The sequence below is a fragment of the Canis lupus genome, chromosome 10 (assembly GCF_011100685.1).
Source record: "Canis lupus familiaris isolate Mischka breed German Shepherd chromosome 10, alternate assembly UU_Cfam_GSD_1.0, whole genome shotgun sequence".
Lineage (NCBI taxonomy): Eukaryota > Metazoa > Chordata > Mammalia > Carnivora > Canidae > Canis > Canis lupus.
In genome coordinates, this window is record NC_049231.1 from 59306984 (window position 1) to 59330919 (window position 23936).

The following is a 23936-nucleotide window of genomic DNA, read 5'->3' on the forward strand; positions in this document are numbered from 1 at the left end:
CGAGGCACCATAATAGCTCCAGTGTGAGGATGACAGAGGGGTTTTCTATAAAATAAGAAATCAAGGAAGGCTTGTATAAGACTGACGTTTAACCTGACACCTAACAGACGGGCACATAGAACCAGATAAAGAAAAGGGGTTTGGAAGGAGAATTTTCAGACAGAAGAAACCATGTGCAAAGACTGATGCCAGAAGGATCTTGACAGAGTCAAAGACCAAAATAAGTCCAGGGCAACTGAAGAGTTGTGAGCAAGGTGAAGAAGAATGAGTTTCAGGAGGCAGATGGAATTAAAGCATCTTACGCCATCTGACAGTATTTACATTTTGTTCTCAGTGTAATGGGAAGCCATTTTAAGTAGGAGATAGATGTGATTAAATGAGAAAACATTTTAATCAGGAGACAGACATTTTAAAAATAACACTCTGAGCGCTGGGTAGGGAATGGATTGGGAAAGGAGGAAGAACAGGAGGATGTTAAGGTATTCTCATGAAAGATGATAGTAAGTATGGAAAGGATTCTTCTTGTGAACCCAAATCTATATCTCAAGATCTCCTTTTCAAGCAAAAAAAAAAAGAAAAAAAAAGAAAAAAAGCCAAATTGGTAAGAATACTGATGATTAATATAAGAAGACAGAGATGACTAATTTCTTTTAATATTCGAGACATGATTTTAGAATTTTCACAGCTACAGCCACAAGAAAGAAGAAGCAGATGTAAGAGTTGGCCACGGCTATCCAAGGAGAAAAGCCTTAGGCCAATGCACACTTAATCCTATAGAGAAAAGAAGACAAAAGTACCTAAAAGGGAAGAAAATTTCCCCAGGCAGAAAAAAAAAAAAAAAGCAATGGACTATTTTATTAATATAATTAAAATAAATTAAAAAGGTAGAGAAGATAGAAGGAAGAGCTGCCTTCATGGTACGGCCTTTTAACATGAATTCCTAGTAGGAAATCAAATCAGATTATCTACTCCCTCTCTCTTATAGCTTATCTATATGTGTGTGTGTGTTGGGGGGGGCGGTGTATGAAAGGTGATGGCTGAAAAAAGGACACCTGGAGTAAAAGAATTTTGAGTGAATTTTATTCTCTAGATTAGACAAATATATAATAAAGACAATCATGGAGTTTTATCATCGCAGGAAAAAGAATGAGCCCCTTAATTATACTGAAAATCAAAGAAGACTAGTAGAAGTAAGAGAATCATGTACTAAACCCTGGAAGTGGGAAATAACATGGCTCCTTCCAGGAAATTGAAATACAATAATAAGACTGAAATATGAGATTTGAAAGATGCATGCACAGAGGACGGGAACTATGAAAACTTGAGGCACACAAAGCTTTACATGACATACTGAAAAGGCTGACATTGACCAACAGTTTGGTGATCCACTAAAGAATGTTAAGCATTAGAATAAAATGACATCTTAGAGAAATGCTGGCCAGAATATTGAAACCAGATATATACAGGGAACTACTTAGAACATTATCATAGTAGTTTGGATAAGAGAAGACAGAGGTCTAAAAAATAACAATCATAGCAGTGAACATGGAAGAAAGAAGATTGGAGTTAAAGAATTTCAAGCAAGTGAAATTGGTGTTATTTAATGATTTACTATCACATCATAAGTGATGGGAGGAAGTGGACAGAAATCAAGAGGTGAAAACTAAGACTGATTCAGACAAATAGGAGAAGGGAGGCATTTCTGAGAGAGAAAGAAAAAAAAGAATAAGAATAATAAATAAACTAAAATTGGGGACGCCTGGGTGGCTCATTGGTTTAGCGCCTGCCTTTGGCCCAGGGCATGATCCTGGAGTCCCGGGATCGAGTCCCTCATTGGGCTTCCTGCATGGAGCCTGCTTCTTCCTCTGCCTGTGTCTCTGCCTTTCTCTCTGTGTCTCTCATGAATAAATAAATAAAATCTTTTTTAAAAATAGAAAATAAACTAAAATTTGATAATAGGAAGATCCATGAAGCATATGATAATGAATATGATAACGAATTTGTTTTATAAATGAGTTGTGGGATATCTGGATGAAGAAAACTGCCAATTTTTAAACATGTAGTTTTGAAAATCAACACAGAAATTGAAGCCAGCATCCAGGCATCCCTCTTGTCACTTCAGAACGTAAGAGTTCACATTGTCCCCAGGCATGGATGGACCAACTAAGGAATATATAGGACTAGACTCAAGGGATAGGAATGCTTGTTTATCATTCAAAGGAAGCTATAGGACAAGTAGCTAACCAGCACTACCCTAGATATTTAATCCCCAATTGTACTTAATGAAATCTCTAACATGAAGAATAAGGATATATTTTAGACTCCAAGTCTTTTGAAATGGAAAAGACCAGAGAAAGAAGAACCATAACACTTGCTACCATGACCTCATGGGTTTCCAATCAATGACATCTATCTTCTCAGGAGACCTCTGTGCCTGGTAGCTTGATGCAGTGGAGAGTTACTTAGATCAGAGGGCCAAAAGCTATTAGTAGAAGAGAGGAGGGGTAGGGACAAAAGCAGGGAAAGAATGTGTTTTGTTTTGTAGAATCAGAAGTTCCCACCAAGGAGACATCAGGCTGGCCAGGTGTTTCATCTCATAGCCTCTTGCTAGGTATTTGCCTGCTAGTCTCTTACATGAGCCAGTTTGAGCGAGAATGGAGCTGAGCACCTATGCAGAAGCCCCCCTAAGTTATCTTGAAGTTACCTTTAGCTCATTAAAATACTAAGATCTCATCTTATGGGCAGGGTTTTCCACTGTTTTTTGAACATAAGATGTATGCACTAGCTAGTTGACATACTAGGTCTGTAAAATTGAACCAATATGCCTAAGCAATAGAATATATACAAGTTCCTTAATGTATATTCAAGCTCCCTGGCCCTACCCCCTAATATATTGAATAAAAGCTTCCTGTTATAATACTAAAGGAAGGTAGTGTTTTGAGAGCTCTCTCCCTGCCTCCTTACTTTTAACAAGTAATGAAAAGTCCTTTCCTTTCAACACAGGTTATGTTCAATTTAATGTACCCTCAGTAGCAAGCTTGTTGAGTTTGGTTACAAGATCTCTGCAAGATATATTAAGACTTGCATATAATAGTTTAAGCCAATAGATTAAATTAGATCACTCAGGAAATGCCTGGGAAAAGAATTACTAAAAACTAACCACAAGGAACATCAAAATGAAACATAAATAGGAAAGAAAAGGCCATTTACAAAAAGAAAAATCTTTCATGAAGTAAGAGAACCAGGAAAGACCAGTGTTAGGCAATCAATGGAAGAAAGAGAAAAGAGAGGGAGTTTGGTCAGTGAGTCTAAATGTTACAATGATGTTAAACCCATAAGGATGGAGAACTAACCATTTACTGGTTAATAGTTAGAAAGAGAGCAGTATGAAAAGAACTCAGACTTCAGGAGGAGGGAGGGTGAATAGGAAGTGCAGAAGTAGAAAACACAGGGATAATAACATCTTAAACTAGAAACTGGTCTCTGAAATAAAGGAGAGAGACAGGATGGTAGCTAGACCCTCACTTTTTTGAGCATAGGTTTTACGTCCATGTTGCTCACCTATGCAGCCTAAATGACTGACAAGACCTGCAGGTGTTCTGTAATATGTATCTAATAAATGAAATAATTAAATGGCTGTTTGGAAGGATTTGATTTTTATTTTTGACTTTGGTTTTTATTTGTTTGCTAAAGTGGAAGAAACCTGAGCATATGTTTATTCTAAAGGAAAAGAAGGAAAGGTTGAAGGTACAAGAAAAATCAGGGATTGTTGAATGAAGTGTTAAAGCCGTCTGAAGGGGAGGTATTCCAAAGCACAGGGAAAGGATTTGCCTTGACAAGAGGAGGAACCTTTCTTCTTTTTTTTTTTTTTTTAAGACAGAAAGAGGGGATGGGCAGAGAGAGGGGAAGAGAGAAAAGAGAATCCTAAGTAGGTTCCATGCACAGTGTGGGGCTTGATGCAGGGGCTCAATCTTATGACCCTTGAGATCATGACCTGAGCTGAAATCATCAGTTGGACACTTAACTGAATGAGCCACCGAGGCATCCCTTTTTTTCCCCCTTTCCATAACAGGGAGGCAGGAAAATGGTATAGGTTTGTGAGAAGTCATCTTTTGAAAGAGTGTAAATGTATTACCCATTTGACCAACATTTATCAAGTGCCTACTGACTGTTATCCACTGTGAAAGATGCTAGGAATACAATGGTGAGTAAAAATAGATAAGGCTCCTGCTCTCAAGTTGCTAAGGATTTGCAAGAGGTGAGATGATTATTAATTAAATAACCACGTATACATTATTACACAATAGTAACAAGGAGAAAAGCACATTCTTTGTGCTGACAGAGTACATAAAATACTTATGTACTGATCTCAAGGAAGACTTCCCAGAGAAAGATATGACTGAGCTAATAATTGAAGAGTAAATAGAATTAACTAAGTCTATAATGGGAAGGATATTCCAGACAGGGCATGGTCTTTGTAACGGTATGGTGCTTTAAAACTGTTGAGTTTCTGAACTTTGAATTCTGCACACTTTGCAAATAAATACACATTAGCAGGTGAGTGGGTGGGATATTTAGGTTGCCCAGGTTATGACAGCAGGAGTGGTCATCCAGAAATTCTGTCTTTACCTTTGCACCTCTATCTGCCACTTTGCTAAAGGGGATATAGACAGGAGTAGGGAATAGGGCAAGTTTTAATGGAAATTAACTAGAGGACTCCCAAGGATTAACTTCCAATGTCACAATCTTCCATAAGTATGAACTACTAATGTACATATTAGTCATGCAAGTTTTATACATATTAATATTGAGGGCTGTCTTCAGTTATAGCCACCAAGTCATAAACTACCCAAGTTACATTTACAAGAGAGTATAAAATAAATAAGTTACAAATCCACATACTAATGCAAATTAAAAAATTAAAGTATTATTTCACAACAAATTCTAGTTCCCTGGATTTCCCCGTTGATTAAAACAGACACACTAAACACAAAGTGGTAAAACCACTAGAGATTTGAAGGATTGTTTTAATTAGGTGTCCCTGTTAAGCAAATATTTTCATGGGTCTCCACTCCTGATATAAATTCTGAAATATACATAAACAAGTGTGTCTTTATCCTTAACCTGTGTGATTTTGATCAATGAAGATACATTTTCTGCAGCAGATTTTCAAATCCTGGATCTGGCCCATGAAATAGCTTATCAGGGGAATTTAATAGTTGATTTATTGTAGCCACTGCAAAAGAGGAAAGTGTATTGCTAATAAACAGCAATTAGCCACATGTTTTGGGCCAAATGGAGACTATTACTCACTCTAAGAGTTTTTGAACTTTGAATTATCTGCATCTTATTCACTCACTTTGGCAGATTATTATTTTCAAAAATTTGTCATAATGTACATATACATGAACATTTTTCCTTGTCATATGAAGTTGAGCCAATCAAATGTTTATATTGATCTAAACATTTTTTCCACTTATTTCTGAGCCCAAATGTGACTCTAAATCAGGCAGTTTGGAGAGGACAATGAGATTCTATAGGCATTTTCCAATGGGGATGAGTTAACAAGACTCACACTTGTATTGAATTCAGAGAGCCATGACTAAATCTGAGCTAGAAATATAATGAGTCTAGAGCAATGAACTTTAACAAAGAGAGTTCTTTAGAGCCTATGTTTGTGCCATATTCATTTTTCCAAGGTATTTTTAATTTTATAAACTTCAATAAAACTAAATCTATATTCAAAACAGAGATTATATATTTTATAATCTCAGGATGTGCTAACACTTATATAAGGCTGCCGTATAAATCACCATAGTTTTACAGTTAAAGAAAGCTAGTTAAAAGACAAGGAAAAATTAGAGTTGTCTTGAAGTGCAATAATCAGCCTTGAGAGGTTGTGAGTTTTCTATCAGTGAAAACATTCAAATGAAGGCCAGATATCCACTAATCAGAAATGTTGTGGAGTATCATAAACTGTTTAAAGTATGCTCTCTAAGGATTTTTTCAATATTCACCAGTTATTATAATTCTAGAAAAGTGATGGATGAAAAATATTATCTAATGGAGTTACCTAAAACCATTTCTATTTTTAAATAGGACGGCACATCACTTGGTGTTCTTATCTACAAGTACCAGCTAAACTTCTAGCTAACATAAAAGAAATGAGTTATTTGGTAGCTCATAGATTGGAATGTGGAGAAATAAGCTTGAGAAAGTGGGTAGGAACCAAGGAAGTATAAGAAATGACAATCACCACCAAGTTCACCCAAAGGTCTAGCCTGGTGAGAAAGCTGTGTTTGGTACCACAGCCATCTATCTCCTGCTGAACCCAGTTGTTATGAATACTCAATACCAAGGCCATATGCTAACCTTTTTGCTGATATAGATCTTACAGAATTCTTGCAAATAAGTTCTGTCCCTTCCTCTTTGCATCATTCTTTCCAGAGGTTAAGCTCTGGTTGAAGCATCAGTCTGACAAGGCCAGAATCAGGTACTTACATCCTAGTTACTAAGGGGTAGAGAGAAAACAATTCATACCTCCCTCAACAAAATAATGAGGATAGACAGTCTACAAAAATGGAAAGGGAGTTTGGATTCTGATCCACCAAAATAAAGGCAAATATTTACTCCAATGCTTTATTGAATGATTTAATATTCAAGAATTTGTGTCTTTATAATGTTGGTGAGTCTTTGATCCATGGGGGTAAGAAAGGATTTTGTGACTTTTGTGCATTTTGCTTTATTCATAAACTTTTAAATTCCCATCTCCTGGAGGGATTTCCTAGAGCACTGCTCTAGTTTTTCAATACAGTGGGTAATTACCATTTATCATGTCCTATCCTATACCTTTATTTTCTCTGAATAGAACAAAGTAATCAATTTAAGGAAATAGCTGCCTCTCCCCAACTCATGGTCTCCAATTATAGGTTTCCTGGGAAATGCCAGGATTGCTTATGGCCCATTGTTAATGATCTGAGGCCGCCTATTCTGCTAAATGTTAACTGTGGTATGGAAATGTGATGGTGTCTGCATTAGAGTTCACTAATCAAAATAATTATACCCACTCTGCACATTTCACATGCCTTCACTTAAATAGGATCAAGTATCATTTAATATGAACCCTTTATATAAAGCTGCATTCTCAAGAGGCTCCCTCTCCTTCAAACTGGATGAGCTCAGAGTCTGTTGCAGAAAGAACACGTAATATAGATGTGAAGGCCCCTGTTCTTTAATGATGGTGTATATGTTACCACTACCAAATTCCTTCCAATTCTGTGATCCCAGGGTGACATAGAGACAACAGAGATCAGTATGCCTGCCTGATTTGGGGAGCCATATAGGGAAAAAACTAATAAAATTCAAGTCAAATTCAGTTAACTCATCACCATCCAGCAACACCCACATCTTTAATTTGATCACTAGTCTAGCCTTTATTCCAAAAGAGGAGCAGGACATTATGAGAGAATACTGGAGGAACAAGTTTTATACATAATTTAGAGGTATTTTTTCTTTAAGGCTTTCACTCAGTGATATTTTATTCTCCTTTGTTCTATATCCTGTGATGCAGAGTACATGCTAATGAGCACTGGAAGCTTCCTTCACCCTAGTACTACATTATTACTTTGGTTTATATTGTGTCTTGCTCATGAACCAGTATCTATCATTCCACAAATTGGACAAATATCAAATAACATAAATACTACATAACAAATAAAAGAATAGTAAAGAATCTTTGCTCATGCCTGCCAATTTCACCATGTTTACAAAAAGAGGCTATAAACATATATAAGAACAGAAAGAAAGGCCAAATATTACTGGATGGCACCATTCATGATTTTTCAAATGCAGGATATTCAAAATTTGGAAAATACTGTATAGGAGAAAATGAAAGGAAAATGGGGACAAAGATGGACTGTTTTCACTGTAAAGTTAGGAAAGCCTAATTAGGGATGTCTGGGTGGCTCAGCAGTTGAGAGTCTGCCTTCAGCTCAGGCATGATCCTGGTCCAGGTGTCAAGTCCTGCATCTGGCTCTCGGTGAGGAGCCTGCTTCTCCCTCTGCCTATGTCTCTGTCTCTTATGAATAAATAAATAAAATCTTAAAAAAAAAAAGCCTAATTACTATCTGCTTTTTAAACATCAAGAGAGACAATGTGATAAATGTAAGCTACTATCTCCAATAAATAGCATGTGGCTTAAGCAGCTCACAGCTTCAAACATCTGAGAATTCCTATTTTATATGTGTGTTAGTCCAGGCCCTCTGAGAAGCAGATACCAAGTTGGGGTTAAATGTTCAAGGATTTTATGAGGGGAAATGCCTATGTGAGGGAAAGTGGAACAGGAACAGGAAAGGCTGGGTGAGTCATCAGACCACTCACTGGGTTAATCTGATTCCAGCCAAGGAGAGAGGGTGGGATGGTTGTGTGGAAGCAGGTTAGCAAGCTGCACAGTCTATGAAAGTGTCAGCAGGGCTCTGGGGGAGCCGTGGAGCCAGTCATTGTGTCCAGGAACGTTCCTGCTTACTGTCTCCATCATGCTCAGTCATTGTGGAAGTAGCTGTCGCAACAGTAAGGGATTTCAAAGCACAGGAGCTAAAATCCTCTTCCAAATATTCCTTCCAAAGTTTAGCCATAGAATAAGAATTTTCAGTGTCATTAAAATAGGTCAAAGGCAAAAAGCTTCCGAGAACTTCCCTTTCATAATATAGCCTTGGTGTAGCAGCTGACAAGAAATCTGGATAATTGCTAACAGTTTGACCAATCTCCTTCCACTGCTGTCTTGTGTCTGTAGCTGGATTCATCTCAAGACATTTGGAACATCACTTTATTTTAGTTTTTCCTTTCTTTTACTTACTTACTCCTCAACTATTTGCAATACTTTTCCTATTAAAACTCTTCACTTAGGGATCCCTGGGTGGCGCAGCGGTTTGGCACCTGCCTTTGGCCCAGGGCGCGATCCTGGAGACCTGGGATCGAATCCCACGTCGGGCTCCTGGTGCATGGAGCCTGCTTCTCCCTCTGCCTATGTCTCTGCCTCTCTCTCTCTGTGACTATCATTAAAAACAAAAAAACAAAACAAAACAAAAAAAAAAACTGTTCACTTGAAAGTTTTCATCAGCCATCTCATTACCAAATGTAATGCTTTATTTTGTTTTGTTTTAAATATGGATGCATTCCAGTGGACTTTTCCTTGAAGCATCTGAGTTTTACACACTCCTCTTGAAGTACTCCTCCCTTGCCTTCTGTGACTCAGTGTTGTCTTCATCCTCTAGGTCTCTAATTATGCCTTCTAGGCCTCTTTTATTAGGTCCTTTCACTTCTCCCAACGTTAAATTTGGACTTTCACCAAGTTGTTGTCCATAGACTGCTTATCTCTAAATACTAAGAGTGCTAATTATTTCCCACATTTCCACTTCCTGAATATACCTGTTTACATCTGAACTATTTTTGCGCCTGACTTATCTTTCCAAGTATTTTCTGGACATGCCCCATGGAGTCTTTCAAAGGTACCTGAAATGGAAAATGTCCCAAATTAAATAATTTCTGTTAACTTTCTTATTTTTGCTAATGACACCACCCCTGAACCATGTTTTAACACATTTTTAGCAATAATAAGTTTTCTGCTCTTATATCCCTTCTGCATAGATATATCCTATTGGGTTCAAGTGTAGAAACAGGATTGATAGATCACATTGAATAAACAATTTTGCTAAAATGTTCTATTAAAAAGATATAACTAGTACCTTCCAGAAATAATGTATACAACTGTTCATTTATCAATATAATTGTGCAATAAATATCCTTTCATATAAATCTTTGTATACATTTATATATATTTACATTTTATAAGTTTCCATAACTGAATCAATAAACTGGGATTTTGCTTCCAATACATAGAAAACTCACATCATTAGGGAAATGCAAATCAAAACTATAATGGGGGCAGCCCAGATGGCTCAGCAGTTTAGCACTGCCTTCGGCCCAGGGCATGATCCTGGGACCTGGGATTGAGTCCCACGTCAGGCTCCCTGCATGGAGCCTGCATCTCCCTCTGCCTGTGCCTCTGCCTCTCTTTCTCTCTGTGTCCCTCATGAATAAATAAATAAAATCCTTTAAAAAAAACTATAATGAAATATGATCTCACACCTGTTAGAATGGCTATGTATCAAAATATGTATGAAATAACAAGTGTTGGTGACAATGTGGAGAAAAGGGAACCCTAGTGTACTACTGGTAGACATGTAAACTGGTGTAGCCATTATGGAAAACACTACGGATTTTTCTAAAAAATGTAAAAATAGGAATACCGTATGATCCAGCAATTCTACCTCTAAGTATTTATTTGAAGAAAATGAAATCACTAACTTGAAGAGATATCTGCATGCCAATGTTCATTACAGCATTATTTATAAGAGTAATACATGGAAACAATCTAAGTGAATATCAAAGGATAATGGATTAAAATGTGATAATATTTATATCTATCTCATATATATATATATCATACACATGTAAATATACACACAATGGAATATTATTTAGCCATAAAAAGGAAATCCTGCTATTTGTGACAACATGATGATCCTTGAGGACATTATATTAAATGAAATGAGTCAGACTGAGAAAGCTAAATACTATATGATCTCATAACATATGGAATCTTTAAAAAATGAACTCATATATAGAGAACAGACTAGTGGTCCCCAGAAGTAGGGTGGGGGGATGCGAAGAATAAGTGAAGGTGGTTAAAAGGTACAAACTTCCAGTTATAACTAAGTCCTGGGAATGTAATGTACATCATGGTGACTATACTTGACCTGACTGTATTGTATCCTTGAAAGTTGCTAAAAAAGTATATCTTAGAAGTTTTCACCAGAAGTTAAAAAAGGTGTAACTGTATATGGTGATGGATGCTAACTAAACTTATTGTGGTAATCATTTTGCAACATATACATATATCAAATCATTATGTTTTATTCCTAAAACTAATACAATATGATATGTCAATTTAATATAAATTTTTAAAAAAGGAAAATTCACAAGGTTTTAAAAGAGCTACGTTGGTGAAAGCACTGCCAGTTTGCACTAAAAGAGTACCTGACTGAGAAAGAAAAAGACTCTGGCCATCCAACTTTCTGTAGACTGAGAAGGTTACTCAGCTAATGGGACCATTTCTTCAAAAATGGCCAGAATGGATAGAAAAGAAAGGACATTTAAGAGAGAAAAGCCAAAAGTCATAGAGAACAACTGACAGAGGATCCATTTCTAGAGAGCAGAACTAGGCTCAAATGAAGGAACACTCCAATATCAAATGGGAGGGAACCTGAAACATCTGCTCAAGGAAATTTCAGAATTTCTATGAACCAGGGACTACTGTGTGTTTCTCACTCTTTTCCTTTTCATAAATAAAAATCTACTGTTTTTTCATTGTATATTGGGTTTTGGGGGGCATAAAATTTGTCTTTTGGGTTATAGATCTCTGAACTAAGAGGGGCCACATCCAGACCAATATAGGTCGCAAAATCATAGACTCTGAATTTCATGCTGTGATTTGATCTCCCTTTTGATAGTCAAAGGAAGCGGAGAGCATATTTTATACTTGGGAGAGATATGAATAATTATGTCCTTCATAAGGTAGAGCATGATAAATTGATTATATTAATACCTCCACTTCTTTTCTCCTCTCTATATGTATACATTTGCCAAATAATTTTATGGTTCCTCTAACCAAAGACACAGAGTCAATTTCCCGATCTTTTAAATGCGGATTGGCTTTATGACTTGTTTTGACTACCGGAATGTGGTAGAGACTACCATGTGACTGACCAAAAGAACTTCGTAGCCTAAATCACTGATTCACAGACATAGCAGCTAAGTGACTGTTTATTGTATGGAACTGAGGTTTTGTGATTATTACATAGCATTATTGTGTCAACATATGCCCTCTTCTGCTTTTTCTTCCTCTTAGTACTTATGACCTTGTAACCCACGTAATTGGTTATCATTGTATCTCATGTACCTAGTCTGGGCAAGGCATCTAATAAAAACTATATTTTTGATTAATTGATTTAATTGGATTAAAATAGAATGGTTTGAGATAGATGGCTCTATTTTAGAAACTCATACAAGCACTGAGTAGTGGGTTCATTACTCATCCCAATTTTCACATTAATCAGAGAACTCTGTAGAAGAAGTAAAGGAACAAACTGGCATTAGGCATTACATCATCAAGATCTAATTCATGAGGATCATCTCATGCAGTGATTATCTCCTTGGCATTGAACTGGTCTTTTTATTTACAATGGGTATTGTTTCAAATGCCTTATTTCAAATGGAGATCTCCCCTAGATGGTTCAGCTTGATGGTATTTAGCAAATCTGTCAGTGTCCATAATAATAACCTCCAGCTCACAGTGCCAGACTAACTCTCAGTTCCTTCCTCCTAAGATCTGTCCAATTTGCAACATATAATTACCATAATTATTTAATGAATGAGACATTTTTATATTGATTGACTCTCAAATAATCATTAATTAATTCAATTTGATGCCAATTTACATCTGTTTGTATTGTAAACTTTCGTCACCATTGCCTGTGTTTGTTTTGTTTTCAAGAATCTAGGAGATACTGTATATAACATAAAATAGCCAAAAAATAAACTAGATAAGAGCAACAGCATCTATTTTTCACACTCCATTAATATCCTAGTCATAATTCACACATGTTATTAGAATTTGAACCCAAGTTAATTAACAAAAATACTCCTAAGTTATACTGCTGTCTGTTGCATCTGCAATTGATTGTTATCTACAAATAAACACACACAAACCAAGGACAAATCACAATAAATTTAAGTAGACAGGTACAAGCAAATTGGACTATGAAAGTAGCATGTCTCTTTGCTTAAGTGTCTTCCACAAATCCCAGAGAGATGTGCTTGGATTTAATATAATTGGATTTGCTGTTTCCTTGCAGTTTAATGCGTGAATAACTGCAATTACATATGACTCTACTATACCAGCTAAACAAATTTATTTATTAAACTATTAAATAGGATCTATAGATCATAGGAATTGGAAATAATCTGGCAATGTTAGTTTTATAGTTGACTAAGTAATTTTTTTAAGGAATTATATTTGATTACCATTTTCAAATGGTACTTACTGGTGGTGAGATTGGAAATGTTGACACAATTTAAACTTTGAAATGGATGACCCTGAAATGTTCTCTTGTCAGCTCTTTTGTTTTTGTTGTTTTATTACAGTTTCGTCTATGCTTCAGCAGTGTTATGGTCTATGTCCCTTCAAAAATTCATATGTTGAAGTCTTAATCCCTGGTACCGCAGAATGTGACTGTATTTAGAAACAGGTTTTCTAAAGAGGTAATTGAGTTAAAATTAAAATTAAGTTATATGGAGGGCCCTAAACAAATATTACTAGTCCTTCTAAGGACATAGAAGCACAAAAGAAAGACCATGTGGACACCCAGTGAGAAGATGGCCATATAGAGCCAAGAGAGGGGCCTCAGAAGAAACCAACCCTGCTGACGCCTTCATCTCCGATTTCTAACTTTCAGAACTGTGAGAAAGTAAATGTCTGTTGTTTAAGCCATCTAGTCCGTGGTACTTTGTAATGGCAGCTCTAGAAAACCAACATAAGTAACTTTAAAATACTTTTCTATGGTAGTCTGAATTTTAAATCTTAAACTTCTGATGTTTAGGGAAGTAAATTTGGTTCATATTTAGATACCTGGGTAGCACAAGGCATATGATCCTTTTGTTTTGAGAAAAATTACCTTAAAACATATTACTGATAAGGTCAAAGAATAAGGCAGAAATTCTTGGTTCCCTATCTGTAACTATCCATTCTTACCTATTTACTTATGGAATTTCAATTGTTTTTAGAGCAGTAGTGTGACTCTTTTGTAACGAGGGACTGGATGTGATCTAGTTCTGCCAAATAAGATCAAAGGTAAATCAACTAGGTGGACTTTACAGGAAGTCTGTTTTTTTCCTAGTATAAAGAGAATAGGCTCAGCTGACAGACATATTTTGCTCTTTACTCTTCTGTCTTTCATGTTGCCTGGAATATGAACACAATACATGGAGGCAGAGAAACCATTTTGAAACCATCAAAAAATAAATACCAGATGAAAAAGATAATGGGGTAGGAATTTAAAAGATCTCGGACATTCCCTGAGTAGCTGTACAAATCTTAAATTAATTGTCTCCAGATTTCTCATAATGTGAGAAAAATGAACACCTACTTGGTTGTACTATTGTTGTTAGGTTTCTGTCACATGTAGTCAAACATAATTTAAACGAACATAAAGGGTTTGGCTAGATAAGACCAGTATAATAGATCTTAAAGCACAAATTCTGACTAGAACTATGTTGGTTAAAGCATTAACCTACTGGTATTATTATAAAGGATCAATTTCTATTTATTTATTATAAAGGATCAATTCAGTACACATTATGGTGTCAATGCCATTTTATTCAAAATTATAAGACAGTGAACTTTAGAAAATATAGGTTAATGCAACACAATCCAGTTGAGATATCATATTTTATGTTTTCAAATAACTTATATTTGTTAACATAAAAATTTAATACTCCAAGATCTGCAGTAAGTTTCCATTCAGTTCTCATTTAGTATTATTGAATATTGAATGTGTGTGTATGTTTATTTAAAAAGATAAACCATATGTGGTTCAATGTATGCAAAATATCCTTATACCTAAGGAAATGAATTGGAAGGAGAGGAACAGAAATATATACTTCTTTGGATATAACATATTTGATATAGGGACACTTGGGTGGCTCAGTGGTTTAAGCATCTGCCTTTGGCTCAGGGCGTGATCCCAGAGTCCTGAGATAGAGTCCCACATTGGGTTCCCTGCAGGGAGCCTGCTTCTCCGTCTGCCTATATCTCTCTGCCTTTCTCTCTGTGTCTTGCATGAATAAATAAAGTCTTAAAAAATATTTGATATATTTTAATCTATGTAAATATTTTAATGATATATAAAATTTAAATTCAAAGACACAATTGCTAAATATGAAGCAAAATAAGTTATATACACCAAACTTGTACTAACTTGATAGTATAATCACACAGAGAGGAAAATTTCAGGCTATGAAACAGAGTAGCTTAACTGAATACTCCTACTGTGATATTTCTGAAGGACGAAAATAAAGGAAACTTAAAATCTGAAATTGTTTTCAGTAATTACAATGTTGGTGATAATGCTGATGTTATACTGAATCTGTTCTAACTATATTGTGGAATAAAGCAAATGGATAATTACTTCAGTAATTTTGAAATAAAATGAGAAAAAGATAAGCTCAAAAAGGTTAAATAAAAGCCATATAGGTTTGAATTTGATTAATTATATGAATTATTTGAATTAATTATTAATATATCAAATAATTTTGAGCATACATTTATATTTTATATTTTTAAATAAATATTTCTTAGCTCTGAAAACCAAAAAATATCTAGAAAGCTAACCCAAGGCAAACAAAAAATCCTGGTATTCAAATTATATTTCTAAATACTATACTCCAAAACAGGACACAAGGGCTTTCATTACAATTAGACCTGGCAGGCACCAGAAATTTTTAAGATGAACCTGTAGAATTTTGTCATAGGCAGTAGGAAAGCTAACAAGGATTATTAGTGTCATATCAAAAGGACACAGGAGACAACGTCAAGAGGTTTCTACTAGACAAAGACAAAATAATTTAAGTATGAATAAAAACAATAGCTGCAATATTTTGAAATACATCAAATATGTTTAAATACTATTGATTCATTTAAAATAAAGTAGATTTGAAGGAAACAAATTATTTTTTAGATTGGTAAATAAAGGGAATATATCAACCACATAGTCTATCTTTCCTACGTAACCTGTACTTTTAAATATCCAAATAATTTCAAAGGGATGGATTCACTCTAAAAAATTATCTAGTAAGTGCAGGAAAATTTAAAATAAAGTCACCATTTTGTAGTTGCTAATGAAATATTGGATCTAGGGACGCCTGGGTGGCTCCGCGGTTGAGCATCTGCCTTCAGCTCAACGTGACCCTGTTGTCCTAGGATCGAGTCCCACATCAGGCTCCCTGCATGGAGCCTGCTTCTCCCTCTGTCTCTGCCTCTCTCTCTGTGTCTCTCATGAATAAATAAATAAAGAATTTTTAAAAAGAAATATTGGATCTAGGCAATAAAAATTAAAAAAAAACAAAACTATTACATCAAGTGGCAGCCATGAGGCATACAGTAGCCACTCCTTACCCATGGAGGATATGATCCAAGACTGTCAATGGATGCCTGAAACTGCAAATAGTACCAAAACTATATATGTTTTTTACTATATATACCTACCAACGAAAGAGTTTAATTTGTAAACTAAGCACACTAAGAAGTTAACAAGAGTAACCAATAATATAACATTAATAACAATATACTGCAAAAAATTAAAAAATAAAAAACAAAACAAACAAAAAATCCCAATATACTGCAAAGTTATGTGAATGTGTTATCTCTCCAAAATATATCACTGTAACATACTCACCTTTCTTCTGGTAATGAGATGATAAAAAGCTCAAGTGGTAGGATGAAATGAGTTGAAGAACATAGGCATCGTTATGTAGTATTTGGGCTTCTAGTGGCCCACTGTTGATATGTCGGAAGGAGAATCCTCCAGGCTGACCTCAGGTAAGTGAAACCGAGGAAAACAAAACCACGGATAAGGCGGGGGGGGGGGGGGGGGGGGGGGGGGGGGGGGGGGGGGAGGGAGGCTACTCTAGAGCTCAGATCTGTCATCAGAAATGTACTTGCCTTTCAGCTGCAGGGAAGAATTGCTTGGAAGAGAGGAAATGGGGAGAGAATGAATTTGTAGGTTAAAAGTGATCCAAAAGCCAAATAACTCAATATTAATATGTGGGTTTTATTTGGACCTGACTCAAACAAAACTTATTAGACAATCAAGGAAAAATATCACCCTAGTTGGAAACATGATGCTATCAAGGAACAACTGTTAAATGTTTGTTGTGGAATGGTTTGGTGGTCGTGCTTTGAAAAAAGACTCCTTGTTTTATAAGAAATACACATAGAGGGATCCCTGGGTGGCTCAGCCTTTAAGTGCCTCCCTTCAGCCCAGGGCATGATCCTGGAGACCCAGGATCGAGTCCCATGTCAGGCTCCCTGCATGGAGCCTGCTTCTCCCTCTGCCTGTGTCTCTGCCTCTCTCTCTCTCTCTCTCTCTCTGTGTCTCTCATGAATAAAGAAATCTTAAAAAAAAAAAAAAAAAGAAATACACATAGAAGTGTTTACAGGGAAAATTATATTTCTTCAAGATAATTTGAGGTTAAGATTAGGCATGGTAGCGATGAATCAAGACTGGCCATGGATTTTTAGTTGTTGAATCTGTTTGATCAGATAATTCTCCCTACTGGTTACAAGACACAGGTGCATTAGATTTATACCTTCTTTAGACCATGGAGTTGATATAAAATAGATTATGAATTGGTAGAGAATAAATTATGCCACAATCCTCTATTATCTGAGATAGATTATTTTTAAATGTTACAGCAAAAAGCTAAGTGAGCACGGAGGAGAAAATAATTAATTCTTTTTAGAAATCAGACCTGGTAATAACAAGGTGACATTTAAGCTGACCCAGGAAGAATTACAGCATGAGTGAAGAAAGAACACAAGACATTCTGAGAATGGAGATGAGTTCTGTGACTGGACAATATAACACATTGAGCTAGTTCTGAGTGAGCAGTGGTGGGAGATAACTCTAAATAGATTTGTAGAATCCCATTATATAAAGGGTCGAATGCCACATTAGGTCATTTTTACTTTGCTATTATCTTGTTATTTCACATAGTTATGAAGACATCTTTGTCAGTGAAGGAAGATGAAATATATTTTATTTGATTTATAATTCTCCAATATTCAGCTAAACAATATTGGACCTCCAGGTACCCTGTTCCAGGCCTGTGAATACTAAGAGACTCAGCTGCACAATGGGTTCAACTAGTTGTGGCCTTCTACTAAAAAAATAATTTTATGCTCTCTAAAATTGATGGTGTAATGATCATTATTAATACATCTTTTAATACAGTGTGTATATTTCATTTTGGATAAACTTCTAAAAATTGGTAGGCTATTAAATTTGATAGATATCATAAATTTGGTAGTTACCACAGAATTGCCTTGCAAAAAAAAAGTGTACCATTGTCTTCCCAAACCAACATGTATGAGATTGCCCATTTCTTTTCACACCATCACCAATGCTGTGTCCTTCTAGTTCAATTTTTCCAGTCTTATACATGAAAAACACTATTTTGCTGTTTTAATAGTGTCTCTTTTAATAGTGTCTTTTAAATTATAAGTGATACTGTATATATTCTCAAGTTTATAATTGATTTCTATTTCTTTTTTTTTGTGTTGGACGCCTCTTTAATGCATTTGTCCTTCCCTTGATTTTGGATTGTTGGGTTTTTTATTGTTCATTTGTCTGAGCTCTCTCTATGTACATTAAGAAAATTAACGCTTTTCCGTCATATCTTTTGCAATAATCTTTCCAAGTATGTTATTTTTTCATTTTCTATTACTTTTTATCCCACAAAAAAGTTCAAAAAATTTAGTCATAATTATCATTTTTTTATAAATCCCATTTTTTGTTATTTAAATCATGTTAAGAAAGTATTATTAGTGATAGGATCTGCTAAAGTAAAGACAGAATTTATAAAATTCTGTCATAAGGAAATGCATACACACATGCATATTGGATTTCTGAAATATAATTATGTTTGGAAAAAAATGATTTTCAGAGAAAGGAAGTGATCATGTAGACACAACTGTTAGGATGACTGTTAAATTGAGTGCTAATAATGTACTAATAAGCAAGAAATGGAGAAAAGTTTTACATGGCTGGTTAATAGGTATGAGATAAAGAAGGAAAAATTAAGTCTTTAAAGAAGCCAAGATTAATCTAGAATTTGACCAACTGGGATAAATTTTCCATAATGATTAAACTGTTCACACATTGTGCAGGGCAAACTGATACTGTAGTGAAAAACAATTACAGTGAAATTAATAGTGAACAGAAACAGCACAGATCAGATAGCTAAACACTGAAGACAGGGTAGAGGTGAAGTTTTGAGGAATTTGAGAGTACAGGCAAGAGGAATGAGATTGTGGTCTTGGATTTAAAGTAAGAAACAGTACACAGAGTGTGCATGCTGGGGCACTTCTCAGGGGGCACAAAACTTCTGCATTGATGTGTCTCAAGATTCTCTATCAGTATATTATTTTGAATTTTCCATGCATTTATTCACCAGAACTATGTAGAATTCCTAGTATTTGTCAGGGACTACTAAACTGGTGATGTTTGCTTTCATAGAATTTATACTCTAATTGGATGAGACAGAAAACTACAATCAAATAAGTGAACAAGCCAAGTTCTCATTGTAATCACAATGATGAAGATTGTAAATGGGATAATATGAGGGAGTGTTCCTGATGGCAGGAGTTCCTCTCAGAAGTGACATTTGGATTGAAAAATGGAATGTATCATGGACTGAATGTTTTGTGTACGCCTGCCCCAAATTCATAAAAATTCTACCCCTCTATGTGATGGTGTCAGGAGGGGAGGCCTTTGGGAGTTCAACAGGATTAAATTAAATCATAAGGTGGAGCTGTCGTGAATGGGATTAGTGCAGTGTAAGAATCAAGAGAGAGCTTGCTTCCTCTCTGCTCTTCACCTTATGACGACGCAAGATGTCAGCTGTCTGGAACTCAGAAGACGGCCCTGATCAGAACCCCACCATGCTGGTACTCTGATCTCAGACATCCAGCTTCCTGCACTCAGAGAAATAATGTGTTATTGTTTATAAATGTATGATAGTTTGTTGTAGCAGCCCGAACAGACTAAGGTAGTATGAGATATAGATAGATGATGATAGATAGATAGATAGATAGATAGATAGATAGATAGATAGATAGAATTGGCATGGTGTCCAGGAGAAGAAGGCATCAAGTGAAAAGGCCCTGAGGCAGTAAAAAGGTTGGGATATTCAAGGAAAAGATGGAAGATCATGTGGCTGGAGCAGAATAGTTAATTCCGAGATGTAGAACAGTTTTTTTGTTTTGTTTTGTTTTGTTTTGTTTTGTTTTGTTTTGTTTTGTTTAAGTAGGGGAAGACCCTGGTCTTATTTTTGTTTTTAGAAAATCATTGAACTTAATAATATCAATCACTTATTTCCCCCAAGGTGAATAAAGTGAGTGCCCAACTAACCATTGCAGAACCTAGCATTGGCTGCCCCAGCACCAGGCCTACTCCCATGGCTGTAGATGAATCCCAGATGGCTCCTGTGTCTCCCGGGAGATTCCATGCCACCAGGCACCTGGGGGCTCCCACAAACTCAGGCCACTGTTATTTAACACATTTTCTACTAATGAATAAATGACTTAAAATTGTTTTCTATTACAGATAACATCACAGTTGATATGTATGAACATACACCTTTCCCTGCCTGTCAGATTCTCACTCTAGGAAAAACTTCCTTAATGGACGTGCCGAGTTATCAGAGAACTAGCTTACGTCCCCAGGGATATATAGGCAACTATGGATGTCTGATTTATATGTGGCCACAACCTAAACCCAGTTAGATAATTCTTATTCTATACCTTCTGTAAGCAAAGAGTACAGTCATCATCCCCTAATACATCTCTCCCATCTATCCAACTTACCACAAAGCCTCCTGATTTAATTAGAATGACACGTGGCTATAAGTGGCAGGGGAGAAAAAGCAGTGATTTAAACAACAAAGTTTGTTTTCATTTTCTCACATAAAAACTTTTCCAGGACTCCTGGGTGGCTCAGTGGTTAAGCATCTGCCTTCAGCCCAGGGCATGACCCTGGAGACCTGGGATCGAGTCCCGCTTCAGGCTCTCTGCATGGAGCCTGCTTCTCCCTCTGCCTCTGCCTCTGCCTGTCCCTCTCCCTCTGCCTGTCTCTTCTAGTATCTCTCTCTCTATGACTCTCATGAATAAATAAATACAATCTTAAAAAAAAAAAAAAAAAAACCTTTTCCATGCCTGGTCTTATATTTCTATTCCATGAAGCTTCCAGACTCAGGCTTTTTCCAACTCATTATTTCACGAGCCCTAGGACATGGCCCTTGACTTCACAATCCTATACGATTGTTAGAGATGCAGCCCTTGCCTCATGATCCAGGAAACAGGGCAGAGAATAGAATGAACAAGTATCAATAAGCAATCGCCAACTCTTAGATGATCTCTTAGAAGCCCACACAAAATATGTGTACCTACATATAATTTGGTAGAAGGAGCACCTAACTAATTTTATAGGGCACTGAGAAATGTAGTCTTTATTCAGCTTGACATATATGACTAGCTAAAAACTGGATGTTGAATTCCTAAGGAAAAAAGAAAATGGAAGAAGCGAATATTAGTCTAGATAGGTAGTGGTCTCTTCCCTATGCCCAAATCAAAATCCTGAGCACATAAACTTTCATCAGCGTGAAAAGGTCTCAGTCTAGGGCTTTTTTATTAAATTGGGACTACTCTAAGGGGTTACATGTCAAAAAGGAGGAGCCACTAATACATAGGTGTCCAAAATTACTTTTCTAGAATATCTTTCTTAGTTCATCATCAAATCCTCAGATAGAATTCCTTACACTCCAATTTAGGGGATACTGACTTATTTGTGTAATGTCTTTGAATTACCTCTACCTAGAAGTAGAAAGGTACAAAAATGATTATAAATTCCTTGCTTCTTTCATCAGTGTAACTAACACTTCAATCCATCACAGCCAATAGATGTCACTGTTTTTGGTTAACACAGACACACACAATATAAATTCTTTGAACAAAAAGGAAGTATAATACACATGGAGGTCTCAGAAGTGACAAAAGAAAGGAAGAGTGAAATCTGCTGGGTCATTTTCATGTCTCAAGGATCCTCCTCCTTTAATGCCTCAGCAGTAAATCTCTGGTAAGGGAGTCCAGTGACAGGAAAGCAAGAAATGAGAAACAGAAGTTGGGCCCTAATGAGCAGTGCATGAGAAAGAGATGTAACGGGAGCACAGAGGGAGAAAAGGCATTCAGCATAGTCAAGATGAAGATGGAACAAGTGCGGAATTGAGAGGAATAAACGAAACAAGTAGGGAGTCAAGGAAATCTAAAATGAAAAGTGAGTCTTGACCAAGATTTCCAGAGGGACAGGAAGAGGGCAATGAGGGGCACTGGAGGTCAGTCTGCACATATTTAGTCAGTTATAATAAGGGAAAATTGCTTCCTCGTTACAAGGCTGGGAATGATGTTGATCATTTCTTCTTACTCTTAGAGAACTACATGGAAGTTATAATTGGTCTGAGGAAGCATGGGGTGCCTAGTTCAGACCCTTGCTCAATAGCAAAGCTCTAGAGGCATGTGCCAAGCTGGATGATAATGACAGCTGTGACCATCAAATCTCTCAGCCTGACTTTCAGAAGAGACAAGGTTGACCCCAGAGACTGGACGGGTTATGTGTAGGTCTCTAAAGAGAAGAGTGAGGAACTCTTTTCCTGAATTGGCTGTAAAAATGACAAGTTTATTTAGCAGGTATGGAGAAGGTGAAAAGAGACATATGTATGTATATAGATCGATCTATCTATCCATCCATCCATCCATATATAGAGATAGAAAGAGAAACAGATTGGGAGAGGGAGAGGTATTTTTTAAATAAAATTATTCTTTCAAAGAAGATTAGGAAAATGATTCCTGGGGATTTGACACTGTATTTAATAGAAATTTATTATTTAACAGAAATTTAACGAAAACAAGAAACTCCCTACTTGTTTCATTTATTCCTCTCGATTCCTCTCAATTCATTAGTTTGATATAGACATCTCATTTTCTGGTCTATTTTTGTATGAATCAAAATGGGGCATCCTTTATTTCCGCAAATGTCCAAAAATTTTAGTAACAAACATAGATGAGTGAAGGTGTTAAGCATAAAACCTTTGGTATTTGTGAGCTATCTGCTATTAAGAGTTTACCAATGGGCTAATAATAGAAATATCTTTGCATCATAAAGAAATGACTTCATGATGAGAGAAATGTCCTTTTTGGCTTTATGATAATTTATCTAGATTGTTTAAGTCACAAATTAGTTAATAGGAAGTAAGTAAATGTCAGACACACATGTCTATGAGATTCTGATGGAAACCACCCTGGTTTGTTGCTGCACTCAGAGATCTGAACCTAGATTAGCAATCTTAAGGAAGCTGGCTTGATACCGATGGGTTGTCTTGCCAGATCATGCTAATAACAAAACATCTGGAAAAGGGTCACAAAGAAAATATTTCACCTTTAAAAGGTGATAATATAATCCATATGTCTTTTAGTTACATAATACTTTTGCTCTAAAGATGAAACTCAGCACTGAATCCCTGGGACTATGTGTGCATGGCTACGGTGTACATTGCTATATATCACTTTTCCTTTTAAGAGCATGGGACTTGCCATCGCGGGCTCCAAATGTTTAACACTAACGTTGTTGGACTTGGTAAATCTCCACTGAACTCAGCAAAGTATTTCATATGTAGAAATCTGTTAGGGTCTCTGAAAATGTGGGAAATAACAGAACTTCAGTTTATGTGGCTTTCTACTAAACTTCAAATTACAGATGTCTGACCTCTCTCTCAATTAATGCTCACTCCCTCAGCAATCATCCTAGACTGAGGTGAGAATGTCTCCTTAACTTTCCTTTCTACATTATAGAATATTTTATTGAAAGCATAGGAAAAGAAGAAAAAGAAAGAAGAAAAGAAAGAAAGAAAGAAAGGAAAGAAAGAAAGAAAGAAAGAAAGAAAGAAAGAAAGAAAGAAAGAAAGAAAGAAAGAAAAAGAAAGAAGAGAAA